This window comes from Octodon degus, unplaced genomic scaffold, assembly GCF_000260255.1.
Source record: "Octodon degus isolate 3935 unplaced genomic scaffold, OctDeg1.0 scaffold00219, whole genome shotgun sequence".
Lineage (NCBI taxonomy): Eukaryota > Metazoa > Chordata > Mammalia > Rodentia > Octodontidae > Octodon > Octodon degus.
In genome coordinates, this window is record NW_004524795.1 from 3,070,357 (window position 1) to 3,083,531 (window position 13,175).

The 13,175-nt window shown below is 39.7% G+C and overlaps 1 protein-coding gene across 2 annotated transcripts in view; it reads left to right on the forward strand.

Moving 5' to 3' along the window:
* Nucleotides 1-13,175, forward strand: part of Map2k4 (mitogen-activated protein kinase kinase 4) — a 135,585-nt gene that overhangs the window by 604 nt on the left and 121,806 nt on the right. The gene's annotated exons all lie outside the window — the stretch shown is intronic.

A 13,175-nucleotide genomic window follows, 5' to 3' on the forward strand; every position in this document is an offset into this window, starting at 1 on the left:
CGGCCGCGGTGGGCGGCTCAGGGCCATCTTGGCTGTCGCCGGGCGCAGCCGGAGCCGGGGCACCGGGCCGGCCGCGGGGCTCCGCCGCGCTGTGGCGACCTTAGTTTCCAAACTTTCCCAGGGTTTTTGTGGGCGGGAGGGACGAGCTGGGGGTGCCCAGGCCCGTGCCACCTGTCCGTCAGGTGGGCTGCCAGCGGCCTGCTGGGGACGTTTTGTCGTAGGCCAGAGACTTCAGTTAGCATTACAAGCAGAAAATAAATCTGGAAGACTGAAATCTGGCTGTGTGGAGTGCATGTGGAGAGATACAGGAAATAGAAAGGCAGAGGTCAAAGCGATAGCGTCTGGACATCCGAGGCCGCTCTCCTAATTAATGGTTTTTCCCACTGGGAAGGTTTTAAAGCAGTGCGTGGCTCTTGACAGGGGTGTTGTGAAAATACTAGGCCCAGTCCCATCAGGGGCCATCTCCTTAAGTTTCCTGGGAAATTTTGAATGGTAATGCTATTTTTAAAGTGTGGAATATCACGAATCTCTTTACAACTTCAGAACTTCTTACGAGGTACGTCGGATATTTAGCCAGGTTATCCTTTAGTAGTATGACTGTGGCTACCCTTTGATTAAAAACAACCTCCCAGGCTCATTATGTCTAGTTAGGGTCAACAGACATTTATTGAATATTTTGTATCTGTGAAAGCATGCCGTGATTCAGGAAGCAGAGGCAGGGTCTTATTATCTTTACATTTCTTTCCATAAGATAATTTTAGGGTAGAGAAGAAATATATATAGACAGGCTGATGTCAGAGGTCGGAGAACACTTTCTGTGCAGGCTGTAAGCTAGGTAATTCAAACTGCGTTAGTAATTGGATGGCCAGTGTGTTGCACAGCACATCATATAGATGAAGTACAAGGTTGGTTTCCTGATCTTACAGTTTTGTTAGTCTAGCTGGTGGTAGTGGGAAATGAAACAGCAAAATGATTGCTTAGGGCAGTTAGGTTTGTCCAAAATGGTTGACTTGTAAATATTTCAAGTTTTGGGTTTGGTTGGGGTGGGGAGGCTGACAGTTTGCAAAAGCTGTTTCATTTTTTTCTTGTCACATATTTATTGAGCATCTGCCCAGAGCCAGACATAGTGCTGTGGTGCAGAGTATGGAGAAGAGTGAATTGGACAGCCTTCCCCTGGTGGCACTCACCCTCTTGAGAGGATAGAGAAAGACAAGATGCAGGTAAATAAGAAATACTGATTGAGGAAAGTGTTAGTTGGGTGTGGTGGTGCACCCCTGTAATGCTAGCACTGTGGAGGCTGAGGCAGGAGAATTGCAGAGAGTTTGGGAGCATCCTGGACTACATAGTGAGTCCAGGCCAGCCTGCACTGCATAGCTAGGGACTGCCCCCCTCCAAAAAAAAAAAAAAAAGTGTTAAAGTAACAAACTGGGTTTTGTGATGGAACATAATGGTGAGAGATCAGTCTGTTCACTCAGATGGTCAGAGAAAGCCTGTGTGGAAAGAAATGAAGAAGGCTCTAGGTGAAGTTAATAGTGTGTGTGTTTCAAAGAAGAGTTTGAAGTGTTCTTGGAACTCATAATAAGTCATGTGATTAACAATTACTCTGATGTTCTCTATTTTTCTCCCCTAACTCTGTTTTCTGATATCCAGTAAACTGAAGTTTCTAATGAGTAGAACCTATTTTAAAAGGGGAAATGGCCTCAGACTTTGAATTATTGCTAAATTTTATCATTATTTTGTCTGTAGTTGATTGATTCACAAACATGCTAGTGTTATATTGTTGAAGCCCTTTGATTACTTAACGTAGAGAAAAGAATTTAAAGTTCACAGGATGTTGCTTGGCACAGTCTGAGCAGAGTTTGAGTTTAAGCAGAAACTTAAGATCTCTGTTTTATTTTGCTATTAGAACCAAACTTTCCATTACCTGCCATTTACTTTGTTTGGCTATTTTATTATTTTTGGTACTGAGGATTGAACTCAGCGCTTTGGTCTCGAGCTACATCCCTAGCACTTTTGTATTTTTAATTTTGAGACAGGGTTTCACAAATGGCTAAGTTGCCTAGTCTCTTAGTCATTTTCTCATTGCTGGGTCCAAGCACCCAACACCCACAACTTAAAGGAGGAGAGGCCCATTTTAGCTCGTGGTTTCAGTCTGTGGTCAGCTGACTTGGAGGTGGGTGTCTGGAGGAGGAAACAGTGCTCAACCCATGGTGGCCAGGGAGCCTGATACAGCATACCCTTCCAGGTCACATTGCCAGTACTCTGCACTTCAGATCAGGCCCTACCTCCTAACAGCCAGCACGTTCAGCTCTGAACGCATGATCCAGTAGTTCCCCCATGATTCTGTCACCTTCCAGGAACCCCATTTCTGAACACATGAGCCTTGTGGGGAACCTTCTAGGTAGAAACCATAATATGCAAGCTGGGCTGGAACTGGCAATCCAGTTCAGTCTCCCAGAGTGCTGGGATGTGCCACCATGCCTAGTTTTATTTATTTTTCAGATGGCATCTTGCTATGTTGCCCATATTGGTGTCAAATTCCTGGGCTTTAGTAGTTGTCTTGCCTCAGCTCCCCAAATAGCTGAGACTACAGGTGTGCACCAGTAAGTCCAGATCTTCTTTTCTTTGGTGTTAGGTCAGACATCAATGAGTAGTGCTTAGAGGATTTTTGGTGTTGTGCCACTCCTGATAGATCTGCTTCTACTTGCTGTCTCTAAAACTACCTTTCTGGGAGGAGTTAATGTAGATCACAACCTTCCAACAGTAGTATTCACTTGTGGATTGTATGGAATATATTTAATCTAACAGAAGTTGGAGATCCTCAGAAGGATAGGTGCTATGCTGGGCAGTGAATGATCCTGTACACTTTTTCATGGCTTGACCTTTATGGCCCAAAATAGTTCAAATTGGGAAATACTTTTCATTTATTTTTTAATTCTTTCTTTATTTGGTACAAAGTCTCACTGCACAGCCTGGACTCATACTGATCCTCCTGTCTCAGCTTCCCCAGCCCTGGAATTACAGATGTGTACCACCATGCCCCATTTCGGGGTTTCAGGGCCACCATGGCATGCGGTATCAGGGATCAAACCCAGGTCCTTGTGCTTGCCAGATAGGTGCTTACATTACTGATCTATCTCCCCGGCCCATATTTATTTATTTATAATGTTTTAGAGTTTAAGAGCCATCTTTGTGGAGTTCTGGGTTTGAATCAGGTTGCCAGCATTTAAACTTTTCATGAGTACAGATGGGCAGGGTATTTACGTTGTTCAATCCTCAGTTCCTTCTTTGGAAGGAAAGAGTAATATATAAAGCATGGGGTGTGGCATATAGCAAATGTGCAGAGAATGTTAGTCATCATTGTCTGGAGCAGTAGCAATGATACTATTATCTCTAATAGTCACTTTAGTTGTGAGTGAAGATGTCCCTAAGCCCTCAAGATCTGCTTCAGTGTTTAGGCTTCATTAGTGGGACATCCTATCCCTTGTCTTTAACCTTTGTATGTCACCATTTGTTCATAGTGAGTTCTTTATTGTAGAATATTCTTGGAGACTTCAATCTCCAGCTCTTCCATGTTTTCCATGGCTTCTAATTTTTCTCAGTATCACTCAGGTAATGGGGTAGTAGTTGCTGATGTTGTGATTTGTCATACATTTGAATATTTTCATTAATTCTGATTTTTTTCTCTCATACTTACTCATAAACACAACTTTTAAAAGTTGAGGTTTTATGCTTCAGTTTTTTGGTGACTAGAACCATCAAACTGTTTGCCAGATTATGAGGTAAATCAATGTAAAGAAATATATTTGTCAATAGGACAAGTTTTCATATGAAAGAGAAAATGCTGAAGTGAGTAATTGTGAGATATTCTGCGATTTTTAATATTTCATCAATAGTTCCTCATATCTGACTTTAACTGGGATGTTTTATGTATGTTAGAACACTGTAATAGTATCACCTTTTTATTTTAGTGATGTTAAGGGTATGGGATTAACTTTTTCTATTGAGAACGTTTCTAGCCATAGCTAGAAAGTTTTCTGTTGTGACAACTCAGAAACCCCCTTCAACCTAGTTAGGTGTGAAGCACGTGCAAAGCAGATCCTGATATACCAGGTAACTCAGGTGAGAAGGGCTTATGTTACTCTTAAGTAGTGTCGCTAGAATGGAGAATAGCATATTCTGGTTAGTAGAGCTTGCCAGTTACTTAAAAAAAAGTTCAACATTTTTGAAATGACATAGGTAGGATGATTTATTCTCTATTAGTAGCTGTTAGCATTCACTTTACCTTTGTACGTAGAAGTATTTAAGAAATAGAAGGTATTAAAATGAAGATAATACTTGATTTGGACCTAGAAAAACTAGGCTCAAGTAATTATTCTGTTTTCCATAAGTTCTATAAGTAACTTAGGTGAGAAGGGCTGTTTTACATAAGTCTTTGGAAAAATTATCTAACTGTTCTTTTTTTTTATCTAACTGTTTTGAACTCTGAAATTTTTAAAAAATCTATTAATATAGAGATAATACCTAATTTACAGAATTGTTATGAGAATCACATTATTAAATTAATTCAGGTGAAAGTGTTTAAAAAGTCTTAAATAGTTGTGTTTAAGGATTATTAGATGATATTTGCCTGCTTTAGTTTCAAATTAATTTTATTATAAAGATTTAAAGTGCAAGGCGTGGTGATACATGCCTATAATCCCAGATACTCAGAATGCTGTGGCAGAAGGATCACAAGTTAGAGGTTAGTCTGGGCAATTTAATGAGATTCTATTCTAAAATTTAAAAAAAATACGTTTTGGGTATGTATATAGTTTAATGGTAGAACACTGACCTCATGTGCTTGAGGTCAGTGCTCAGTATTGCAAACAAACAAATAATACAAAACATATACATACATAAAACACACCAACTTAAAGCAGGAAAAAAGTAAAGCCCTTTACCAAACTTTATTCAGCTGGCTGAGAAATTTCAGCTTTGAAAAAATTTTTCTTGGGGCCAGCCAAATAGCTCAGCGGATTAAAGCACCTACAAGCAGGCACAGGGGCTGGCCCCACCCCCCAGGGTTTGGAGACAGCAATTGAGACTAGGCATGGTGGCATGCGCCTGTAATCCCAACTCTTGGGAGGCTGTAAACAGGCGGATTACTATGAAGCCGATCAAGGTGTGAGTACCCTGTAGACCCTTCCCTAAAATACAAAAAAAAAAAAAAATTCTTAAAATGGTTAGAATAGTTAGAATCCATAATTGAGTCTGAAAAACACCAACATTTGTGAAGTACTCATTACAGGAAATAGGTATGAAGAGTGTGTGTGTGTTTGTGTTGGCTGAGGATATAGCTCAATAGCACAGTGCCTGCTTGGCTAGTGTGAGGTCCCAAGTTCAATTCCAGGTACCAAAATTAAAAAAAAAAAAAAAAAGGAAACTAAGTCCTAAAATATGTGTGTGTGTGTGTGTGTGTGTATGTGTGTGTGTGTATGTGTTAGTGAATGAACAATGAACATGGGGTCTGTGCACACTAGGCAAATGCTCTACTGCTGAGCTACATCCCTAGATTTCTTCTCTAGGTCTTAAATATATAGGCGTATCACAGAAGACTTCTGGTACAGTCCTCCTTTATTTACATTTTATGTCTATGAATATAAGTAAATAGATGATGAGTTTAAAATATGAATTATATCTGTTAAAAAGTGAAGGTTTAAAATCAGGATACTTGTTTTCTCCCAGTAGTATTTGAATATATATAATATATGTGCCAAGGACCAATATTCCCAGCTACTAGGAAAGTTGAAGAAGAATGGTTAGGAATTGGAGGCCAGCCCAGGCAACTTAGTGAGACCATGACTCAACAAAACAACAAAATCCTTCTACTTTTGATTATATTTGACTGCTTGATTTTACCATTTAGTTTGTGGTTATAAAGAATGGAATTGTGCAGCGAAGAATTCCAAATGTTAGAGCTGCTTACTTTCCTCAGTAAGTACATGAGGAAATATGTTGTATCCTATTTCTTTTATTATTTATTTAGTATAACCATCTCGGCTTCTTAGTCTTCTCTCAAAGCATGTACTGCCTTTCTTTTGTATTCCCTTAAAAATAACATCTTAGAGGGCTGGCAAGATAGCTCAGTGGACTAAGTGCCTATGTGGGCAAGCACAGGTACCAGGGTTCGATCCTTGGTACCACATGCTGTGCCAGTCCCACTGTGGGGTGCACTGAGTTGGTGACCAAGTCTGGGCGTGGTGGCGCACACCTGGAATCCCAGAGCTGGGGTGACTTGAAAACAGAATTACTAGAGTCCAAGCTGCGTAGTGAGACCCTAAACAAAGTACATTAAAAAAATTATAAAAAAGCATTTTAATGACAAGAAAAACATCTACAACTTTTTTTCAGATTTCCCTCTAATGTACCTTATGTAAATACAGGATGAAGGGCTGGCGTGATAGCTAAGTAGACTAAAGCACCTGCTTAGAGCGCAGCAGCTGGGGTTCGATCCCAGGAATGCAGTGTCAGCCATGCTCCTGGGATGTACTGACACTGCAATTGAGACTGGGCATGATGGCGTGTGCCTGTAATCCCAGCACTTGGGAGGCTGAAAACAGGAGAATCACTATGAATCTGATCTACATAGTGAGACCCTGTCCTAAATGCAGAATAAATAAATAAATAAAGGTTGAAACTTGTTTAGGTTTTGATATTACTTAACCCTATACATTTATTTAGTATATTTTGTCACTTGGCTGATTTGGGCCCAGAAAGTTTTCCTTACTTTAAGGAGTTTGAGTGTCTTAATCAAATCCTTTTTGTATAATACAGGTTAGTTCATTTGCCATCTCTCAGATTTAATTGGTACAAATATACAACCTGGGAAACTTTAATTCACACTCAAAAAAAGAAAAGGAAAACAGTTCTAACACAAGACTTTTTCATTGTCTTTACCTAATTTGATACAATCATTCTTTAAGTGTAGGAGGGCTTGGTCCTTTTCATAGAGTGGGGAGCTGCCATGAAGCGAGGGGAACTGTAGCTTGCTTATGTTCTTCGTAGTCTTCATGCTTCTTCCTACATTGCACTAGTGTACGTGGATGGGTTCTTCCCCAACTATATATGTTTACACAGATTCTCTGAGCTTTTTCTTTTGTTTTCTTTTCTTTTTTTTCTAATTGCATCAGTTGCTTAATTAGGTTCTTGGTAAGAAATTTAGAACACTAATTTATGAGGATAAATTCCATTTGTCAGAGCAAAAATGGATTGCAGGTAGTCCTGGAGCTGAGGAACAGCTTTAATTTTTTCTAAAGTCTGTGTTCACCACTTTCTGATTCCCCTTGCTCTGAAATCTGATGTATCTCTTTCTCCGTGTTGAAGATCTTGCCCTCCTGGTGTCTGGGTTTCTGCAGCTGCTTCTTCTTGAAGTAAGCATCAGTGAGGTGTTTGGGGATTTTCACTTTGCTGATATCAATTTTTGTAGAGGTGGCAATGACACATTTCTGGTGTATTCTTTGTAGAGGAACATGATTAAGGCTAAGAGGCCCAATCACAAGTAGCAAGCCACTGGCCAACTGTTTCAGCAAGACCACTGTCTTGCCTCTTTGATGCCCGGTGAGGATGATCAAGATGGTGTCAGGAGTGATGCTAGCTTGAAGTTTCCTCTGAAGGGTTTCTTGCCATGGCTTAAGAGCTTTTGGGGCACATCTTTAATAATGGTGGTATCTAGGAATTTTTTCAAAGCTTAATCACCTGGGTACCACTATTCTTGTCCTTGCTGACTTGTTTTGTGATCGTAGCAAGCACTTCACCTTTGATTTAGCAGCTGTGTACTTTCTCTTGTGCAAAGCCTTTCTGGACTACATAGCAGATGGGGAGTATCTACCAATTCCTCTAACCAGGACAGGATTTCAGTTGCAGTGGGACTGTTGTGTCTTGGACTTTTTTGCCTTCACCTTACCCTTTTATCAGTACTACTGGCAGTAGCTTTCTTGGCTTCGGATTTCTTCTTTTTAGTGTCTGGTGTCTCAGTTTTTTTGTTTTTTTTTTCCTGCCTCTTGCAAGATGGGAAGAGAACTAAGTTTCCTCTCTGAGCTTTCTGTCATTTCAGCCATTCAAGTCTGAAGAAAACATCTTTGCCAGAAATGATGTAAATGCAGGAATAGATAAGATAGATTATTATTATTATTATTAATGTATTTAGTACAGGGTCTTACTACACAGATCAGACTTGTAGTGAATCTCCTGTTTTCAGCTTCCCAAGTGCTGGGATTACAGATATGCACCACCATGCCCAGTTTCAGTCACCCTCTCAGTGTGCCCTGGGGGCGGGGCCAGCATGGCATAGGAGGGATTGAACCCCAGTCCTTGTGTCTGGGTAAGCAGGTTCTTTAATCTGCAGTGCTATCTGACCAGCCCTAAGAGAGATTATTTCAAGCATCGGTGGGAGTCAAAGTTGAAGCAGCCCAGGTACATTTTGAATTGACTTTGTAGCCTTAGTTGTCCCTTCATGTTCATTTGTATTACAAGTGTGCTGTATATTGGTGGAGGCAAGCATCTAGAAACATTTTGATTGGCAGTTTGTAAATAACTGTAAGTAGAAGATTTGAATTAGACATTGGCCCAAGATGCTAGTGTAAATTTAAATAATATATAAAAGGAACTCGTTATAAAATTAACAACATATGTTGCCATTCTAACTTGATCTTCTAGGCAATTTACTGTGTTAATGAGCATAACTAGTCCTTTACTAACCTCAAAAATCCTCAGGTGTTTCTTCACACTCTTAACATGGTTGGGAGGTTTTTTTCCTGTTTTGCTTTGATCTTAAGGGTAGGGTTTCACTGTGTAGTTAGGCTATCCTTTAACTCACTGTGTAGCCCAGCCTGGCCTTGAACTCACACTGATTGTCCTGCCCCAGCCCCCAAATGCTCAGATTATATACATGTTATTATCCCTGGTAAGATTGGCATATATACTTGAGGAAAAGATTCAGGGGTAAAGACTCATAAGATTGACCTAGTAGTTACATGGTGAAAGCCAGCATTGGCTAGTAGTGAACTGCATTGCAGATGGGCCTAGAAAGAAGAAAACAGTTTCATTATGCACAGCTTGATTCTTCAAGAACATCGTATCATTCTTTACTACAGGGTGAAAGGATTGAAGCAGATACTACACAGAGGTTTTCAAGCTATACTATATTTTGTCTTACTCAAAAAAAGCTCTAACAGAATTAAAAGGAGAAACTAGAAAAGAGTTGCATGATGTATCTTGGAGAGATCTTATATCCATCCATCCATCTGTCTGGATATCTCTTTATAGATGTAGATGTAGCTGACACATCTGTGTCTTTATTTGTTCCCTGTCTTTGCCAAAAACAAAATAACACTTAAGTGGCTCCTCTTGATTCTGGTAGTTTCCCTGGGATTTGGGTTAGGTGTCTCAAGGAGAAGTATTCACTTTTTTGGGGTTGTTAGTGTGGCTGTGATATTCTGACAAAAAATCAAAAGTGTCTTCTTTTATTTTCACATCATAAAAGCCAACTATTATATGACCTCAAAAGGTGTGGGGATTCTTCCCCACCAGCTTTAAGTAATCAGGTTTACAGTAGCAGAAAAGACTAGGTTTTCCTCTAATTGTATTCTGATGCTATCACTCTAGAAATATTGTCAGATACTATAGGTTGAGGATCTTCCCAAACCCACACTTAGATGGTGTCTCAGGCCCTATGTGGTTTTATCTGCACTTCTGATTTGCTGACTGTAAGTTGGAATTTCTTTATCTCCTTCTTTGGGGTCAGTTAATTTGTGTGAGCATCACACAAAACTAAAGAAAACATATTTTCCAGTTTATTATAAAGGATATGAAATACAAATGAAAGTTAAATAGGAAGCAGTATAGGGGAAGGAGCTTGGAATTTCCAAGTTACCGTCCTCAGCTGTCCAGATCTGAACCCTGGTTTTTATGGAGACTTCTTTAGATATCTCATGCTAATACACTGGATGGGGAAACCTGGTAAGGTTTGTCAGTTTCACAATTATTCTTGGTCTGTGTAGTTTGTCTCCCTCCAGCGTGTGGGCAGGTCCCCCATATCTGGAGTGAAGAAGGCCTTATGACCTACTCTAAGGAGGCCACAAAATTTTCTTCCCTGCCTTCCCTTCTCCTACTCTTTCTCCATTCCTCTCTTTTTTTCCATTTTCCCTCCAACCTTCCTTTCCTTTTGTCTTTGAATTTAGGGCTTTAGACATGCTGAGTAGGTGCTTTGGCACTGTGCTGCGCTAGAAGTCTAGGTCAGAGAATTTTCCTCATTTCCTTCCTGCACTGGGAATTGAACCCAAGGCCTTATGCATGCTGTTCAGTCACTTTACAACTGAGCTACATCTCCAGCCCAATAATTTCTTCATGGCCAGTTCTAGGACAGAAATATGAGGGAAGAGCCAGGAATATAGCTCAGCAGCATAATAAGTGCTTGCTTGGCAAGCACAAGATCCAGAGTTTGATTCCCAGTTCAAAAAACAAAACAAAGAAACATAGAAATATGAGGGAAGTGTTTCTAAAAGCTCACATTCCCCTGGGAGAGGAGAAATTCTTATTTCTGTGGATTGCCTTGGGGAAGAAGTTAAAAGCCAAGAATCATTAGTAAAAACCAAAATATGTATCATAGTATCACAGATATAAAAAATAGGATGGAGATCCTCAGCATTGTCTTGTGGGAGGGGTAAGCACCCTCCCTTTTGGGTCTGTCATGGTAGAAATGCAAGGAAGGCGTTGTCTTGGGTAGGATGGTTTGCTGAACACCTAGAAAGGTAAGGAGAGTGCCATAACCAATACTTGCCTGAGAGAGACACTAGGAATAAAAATGGGTATGCTAATGATAGCCTCCTGTATTCTAAGCTCTTTGTTGAACATTTTGTATGCATTTTCTTATTTTAATCATCACACTTGGATATTATTACATATTACAGATAAGAAAATTGAGTCTAATAGAGGTTAGATTCTTGCCCAAAGTCACAGAATTATAACTTTCTTTCCTTGAGAATACTGTGCTTCATTGAACAAGTTTAGAAGATAATATGGTGTTTAGTTACATTCCCAGTCTTGGCCCAGGTAGAAGGACAGTTGACATATAAGAATAACAGACTCCTGAAGCAAGCAAGTAGACTCTTTGCCATGTAAAAAAAGGAAGATTTTCTAGCATGGACTATGGGCATGGCCCAGTAAGGTGGCTCTGTTTTCTTTACGTTAGTGTGGATTCATAGTGTAGTTTGTAGTGCACCTAGAATGTGTAGGGATCTGAAGGAGCTACAACAGAAGTGGGAAATCACTTTTGCCTCTACCCTGTCTTGGGTTATACTATTAACCTAGAGGAATGGGGATAGAGATAACTGCCAAGCCTAACAAGGGCCAGTACATGAGCAAAATTAGGTTTAGACACAATTTTCAGAATTAAGATTACTTGATATTCTTAATTTTATGTGTAAATGAGAAAACTAGGCCTCAAAAGGGCTTAAGTTTCACTAGAATGAACTAGAATGCATGGCTGACATGCTTCATTTTGTCTTCTACCTTATTAAATACTGGTTGCTTCTGCGGTTTGGTCTTAGGCCCTTCACACTGACCAAAACCCCAGCCTTTATTTAAAATTATTTTTTTTGAGACAGGTCTCACTAGGTAGCCCAGAGTGGCCTTGAACTCAGGGTGACCTTCCTGCCCCAGCATCCTGAGTGCAGGGCTTTCAAGGTGTGCTTGCTCCACAGTGCTCCACTTTAAAATTTAATTTTGGGACTAGGTCTTGATAAATTGCCCACACTAGGCTTGAACTTGTACTTCTACTTCAGCTTTCCAGAGTTCTCTGATACTCACCATTGCACTGGCTACATTTACTTTTAAGCAGCTTTTTAAATTGGACTGTCTCACCTATTTGATAATCACAGTAAATTGTAGGTTTCATGTTGTGGCCAGCCAGTTAGTTAAGGGATCTCAAAATTGAAGTAAGATGATGAGAATATGGGAAAAAGTATGAGAAGAAAGGGTGGGGAGGGGATAGAGGAAGGAAACAAGCCTCAGATAGTATATTTCTTTTGTTTTTGTTTTACTAGCACTTTGTCTTATATATCTTGATATTCTTTGAAGATCCGGGGGCTGTCTATTATTTACTTAAACTCTCCTGGGGTCAGGAAAAATAAGCAAGATTTAGGTTTTCTCACTTGCAATTGGGAAGTTGAAGTGAAAAATCATGCAGAATGAAGTCCCAGGTACACAGATAACTCACCAAGACATAAAAGAGTGAGGCACACAAGATTTTCGAAATTAATCCAATACTATCAGCAGAATTAGTGAATATCTGACATTTCCAGAGATAAAGGACTGTAAGCAAATAAATGGAAAGGCATAATTTAGAAAATAGGATATCTCAGAATTGAGTGTGCAAATGAGTATTAGTGGACATTATAGCATAGCCACAAACTTGCATTTTGTAAAACTAAGTATGTTACATTCCCTCCTTCCCTCTCTCCCTCCCTCCACTGCACACATTGTTAAATGCTTTCTTTGACGCTTTTCCCTATCATCTTATCCAAGCTCTTTGAGTATGAGGTAGCAGAGGTTTTTGACACTTTCCCAAATCTGTGTTGTACTATATTATTCTGACTTTTTGTCTTTTATATCTACATCTGTTTATGAGTATATAGTCTTTTACAGGTATTAAATTACTTTTCTTTTTTCCCCCCCAGTACTGGGGGGATTGAACTCAGGACCTGTGCTTGCCAGGCAAGTGCTTACTCTACGGAGCTATCTCCCTGGCCCTCTCAAGTTACTTTTCTAAAATAGCCTTTTATCTTATTTTTTTTAAAGTTTTATTGATAAACAGATAGCAATGAGACAGTTTCAAATCAAATTGGAAGTACAGTTTCAACAAATATTACACTGCATATATTCTTCTTAGTGGTTAATTGCTGTACAAGATGCGGACTTGTGATCCTATTTACAAACAGCATTAGAACAAATCATTCTATTCATTAAGAGAACGCAACTATATATCTATCCCAACCACTTTGAATACACAGAAACAAAACGGACATTCGTAGGCATACCCCAGTTTTTCTAAGTTCCGTTATTGAATATTATAGGTGTGTAAACTCAGCAAAATATTCTAAAAGAGTCCAGTAGCCCATAATAGCATTGGGTCTTCT